The sequence below is a fragment of the Bactrocera tryoni genome, chromosome 1 (assembly GCF_016617805.1).
Source record: "Bactrocera tryoni isolate S06 chromosome 1, CSIRO_BtryS06_freeze2, whole genome shotgun sequence".
Lineage (NCBI taxonomy): Eukaryota > Metazoa > Arthropoda > Insecta > Diptera > Tephritidae > Bactrocera > Bactrocera tryoni.
The window spans coordinates 36,202,187-36,207,470 of record NC_052499.1 but is presented as its reverse complement, the minus strand read 5'-3'; positions in this window follow the sequence as shown (position 1 = coordinate 36,207,470).

Here is a 5,284-nt window from a genome sequence, read left to right as displayed (position 1 = left end):
TATATGAAGATTTCATCCAATTTCACACTATCGGTAGTTGTTCTTATAAGATTTGTACTCAGCAAATTTGGTGGTCTTAGCTTTAATGGTTTCACTCAACATATTAGAGGACGTGGCCACGCCCACTTTTTCAAAATTTTTTACCCGCAGGTGCCTCTTGCTACTATGATGCCCTGTGCCAAATTACAATTTCATATCCTCATTTAGTGCTTAGTTATGGCTTTTTATAAGTTTTTGATTAATGGCGATGGGGGGGGTGTGGCAGTAGTCCGACTAAACCTATCTACGAACTCAAAATTTTTATTGTACTAAGGAACCACATACCGAGTTACATCAAGATATCTAAATTTTTACTCACGGATCGACGGGCAAACAGGCGTTCACCCGGATTTCAACTTTTCTTGTCATCCTGATCATTTCTATATATATAACCCTATATCTACCTAGATTAGTTTTAGGTGATACGTAAAACCGTTAGGTGACAAAACTATAACACTCTGTAGCAACTAGTAACGAAAGTATGATAAGCGGTACTCAATTTTAGAGTTGTCGCATAGCTTACAACAAAGTAACTCTTGAAGGAGCCACAGGCCCAAGCAAGCTATGAATATTACCCCGAGATTGTCAGACAAGCAGATTTCGAAGCGGAGAATGTGCGCAAGAATGACGAAACTACAAGATCTTCATTAAAATTCGCAGTAATCATTTTGGGTGTGCGGCGAAAATAAAAAGAAATATCGATTAAGCTGCGAGCGCTGAGTGAGGAGATGAGACACCTTTAAGAACTAAAGCATAAAAATACTAAGCGAAAATAAAAGAAACTCGTTCTCTCTGAATCACATTCTTCACCGCAACGTCGTCGTGACGCGTGCAATGTTATTTTATTAAAGATACAAAAGCCGAACCAGGAAACACTTTCAAGGTCAACCTGACACACAGCCAATCGTAAGGTGAATATAACCTGCAGAAACAAGCTAAATATGAGTAATGGCGAATGAAACAATTCACCGTACGTGCTGGAGTAAGCTTTCAAACTTTTCTTTTCGATTGCATCCACCGAGACGAAATACTTCAGAAACAAGCTTAAATGAAGGGCGCAAATATATTTATTGTAAATACGAACAGGTTCAGTTTGTTGGCAATTGTAAGCGGAAGCGCATTGCTTAATCCGTTTGTTGTCTTTCAGTTTAATTTTTTTCGCTTGCAGTACTTTGCCCTATGCAACGCATTATGATTGCACCTTTGTTGTGCATGTGGAACATTGATTTTAGAGCTACTTGATGTTTCGGGAGAGCACGCCCAGTTTTTCGAGAGTGAAATCTATTTTGAGGTTTGATCTGTAAAAGTTTTTATTTGAATTTCTTCCTTGACTTTTTTTAATATTGGGTAGTCGAAAAAGTAGTTTCGTATTTTGTCAATATACAGTAGCTGACAGTGAAATCCGGATAACCTTGGGCTTGTATTTAAAACACGGTTGTAACCGACAAGTGTAATTTTCTGCCGAAAGGATTATTCTTTCACATAAATTTGTTCTCTGTACACGTTTTGTAACAACTTTTAGTTTGTTTTCAATAGTTAAAAGTTTATTTCGTGCTCGTGCTTCGTTAAAGCTTAAATATGCCAAAATTAAAAAAAAAAAATGTCCCAATTGCAAAAAAGGTAATATTTTGATTTTGCGAGAAGAAAATCTGACGATTCGGGAAATTAGTGTTAGAGTTGGCTTCAGAAAACCTTCCATGGTAGAATTTCTAAAAAAATTCGATGAAACCAGGTCTATTAAGGAAAAAACTGGCTCTGGAGCAAAGCAAAAGACAAGTTCTAGGGAAGATCGGGTGATAGAACGTTAACTTGAGGGATCGCTTCAAAATTTCTGAAGACATTATAGTGGAGTTATTTGAATGGTATGGAAGTTAGCGCAAGAACTGTCCGTCAAAGGCTTCAAGAGGTTGGTTTGAACGCTCGTCGGGCCGCAAAAGAACCACTTTTAATGTCAAAAATGTGTCAAAACCGTTTACGATGGACAAAGGACACTAAAATTGGACTCAATTTGATTGTCCAAATTTAACATTTTTTGCAGCGACGGTATGTCTTACGAGAGAAGGAGAACTGCTGAGCGGTTCAATGACGAATGTGCGTAAAGAACTGTTAAACAGGGTGGAGGCCGAATAGTCTGGGGTTGCTTTTTTTACTATGGCCTTGGGCAACTAGCCCTAATATCTAGAAAGAACCGTCAATGGGACTAAGACTTGAGACAAATTTAATATCTTCAATTCAAATTAGTAAGTATCAGTTATTTTGTACAACTAGAGTTTATTACTACAATTTTAATTACAAATTTTATACTTGTCTTTTTTTCTTTCTTCAAGGTGAAGAATTATTTATCAAAAATCGGGGTCGCGACTTTGGAGTGGCCAGGTAGCAGTCCGTATCTCAATCCCATTTATAATGAAGGCTCAGGTATCACAGAAGAGATTAAAGAATTTAGCAGAATTGGATGAAATTCTTCAAGAAGCATGGTATAACGGTATTGGAGCAGGAACAATTAAAAACAGGATAAATTCAATGCCCGAGAGTATAAAAGCCGTTATTAAAAGCAAAGGAGGTTTGACAAAATAGTAAAAGAGTGTATTTGTATAGATTAATGATTCCTTTAACTAAAACTATAAAATCATTTCTCTAATGTAAATAAAACAAATTTATCACTGTTTATAATGCTAGCTACCAAAACGATACAATATCTAAAAATAATATAAAAAAATTTTTATAAGTGCAATCCACAACATTGACTTTTTTACGCTTAATACTAATGTACTAAATATAAATTATTGTTTTAAAATAAAAAATTTTAACATTCCCCTAAAATAATAAGGAAAAACTATGATTTTTTAGTTGTCCGGATTTCACTATCCGCTACTGTATGTCGTTGCAGTCGTACATATATCTCCAGTGCTACCAATCACATAAACCATAAAACGAACTAAATTCGGCAAAATTTAAAAAAAATTACAGCTGTTCAAAAGTGAGTGAAAATAATGAAGAAATTCGCTATATTTTGAAATTTATGTATAAACAAGTAAGGAAGGCTAAGTTCGGGTGTCACCGAACATTTTATGCTCTCGCACGATAAAGTGATAATCGAGATTTCATTATCAGTCGTTTACATATTTTTCAAATACCGTATTTGTGTAAAGTTTTATTCCGCTATCATCATTGGTTCCTAATGTATATATTATACAGAGAAGGCATCAGATGGAATTTAAAATAGCGTTATATTGGAAGAAGGCGTGGTTGTGAACCGATTTCACCCATATTTTGTACATGTCATCAGGGTATTAAGAAAATATTACATACCGAATTTCATTGAAATTGGTGGAGTAGTTTCCGAGATATGGTTTTTGGTCCATAAGTGGGCTTTAATCACTTTTAGTGATTTTCAACTTTTTATGGGAGGTGGGCGTGGTTATTATCCGATTTCTTCCATTTTTGAACTGTATATAGAAATGCCTGAAGGACACGACTCTATAGAGTTTGGTTGACATAGCTATAGTAGTTTCCGGGATATGTACAAAAAACTTAGTAGGGGGCGGGGCCACGCCCACTTTTCCAAAAAAATTGCGTCAACATATGCCCCTCTCTAATGCGATCCTTTGTGCCAAATTTCGCCATTTTGTGGGCGTGGTAGTGGGGCGATTTTGCCCATCTTCGAACATAACCTTCTTATGGAGCCAAGAAATACGTGTACCAAGTTTCATCATGATATCTCAGTTTTTACTCAAGTTACAGCTTGCACGGACGGACGGACGGACGGACGGACGGACAGACAGACATCCGGATTTCAACTCTACTCGTCACCCTGATCACTTTGGTATATATAACCCTATATCGGACTCTTTTGGTTTTAGGACTTACAAACAACCGTTATGTGAACAAAACTATAATACTCTCCTTAGCAACTTTGTTGCGAGAGTATAAAAAGAGAAGAATGCCGCACAAACCACAAATGAAACGACGCTGTATTCCGGAAATTTCGAAATTTTGATTTACACTGAAAGTTTTATAATTATAGAATGGTACATATCTATTTGTTTATTTATTTATTATTATAAATATAAAAAAATAAGTTAAAGTTTGATTAGAAATACGAAAAGATTTTTTTGACTACCCAATATTATCCATCAAAAATGCTTAATACTGGGTTCTGTGTCTATTCTAATGAATTATAAGTAAAAGGTGTATAGTTTAAGGAACTCAATCCTTCTAAGACCAAATCATATTAGTGCAATTAGATAAATATTCTTAGTAATTTTTAACAGATAGTAGAAATAGTTTTACGGTAGGTTTGCGTTTCAAAATTCAGAGATTTACAATTGTAATATAATGATAATCGCTAAAAATATTTATCAAACTTTATTTGGCGTATCTCTTGTTATTGCAACCATACAGTACCATACATTACTTAATTCAACTTTACATACACCTGTACGTATTTTATAAATCTTATCGATGCACCAAATTTGGTTGAAAGTAGCCAATTTGAACAAAATCTGGTGGATAACATTATTATAAACTTCTGATGTTATGCTGTGAAAACGGACGAAATGCAAATAGTGCTTTCAGGATAGCATCTCTATTGACTTCTAAAAATCGAGTGAATACATCCGCTATAAAATTACGTGGAAAATGTTCTTCTTTCTCGACTTTCCACTTTATTTTAAACCGTTTATATCAGGGAATTGGAGTGATATAATGAAATTGAATCGATTTGAGTTTTCATTATCTGGCTTTGTATATGAATCAAGATGACGTTAAAGTCAACTGGATTGAAATTTGACCTTTATTTGAAATTTTAAAATGAAATTATAAAGCTATTAGCTAATAACATAATATGAACATTCTTAACTTTTACCAATAATATTTATAATTATACCCCTAATTTTGTCACATCGTTTGTAACACCCAAAAGTTAACGTCAGAGAACCTACAAAGTATATAAATTATGAATACACGCAAAGTTTTTGAGATATCGATCTGAAATTTTGCATACTTCCGTACATACATTTGTATAATGTACGCGCTACTGAGCGACACTAGTTATGCGTGGATTACTAGGCGCTGTTGTTCTTCCAATAGCCTTTCACATTATATATGGTCCACCCTCTAAAAATCTATTCAACGACGTTTGACTATTGAGTATCCACTGTGCCGTTTGTTGAGGTTTGACCACTTTTTTCTCGGATTTGGTTCAAAGTTATACTTTTTGTATTAATATTTTTTGTTGTATGTG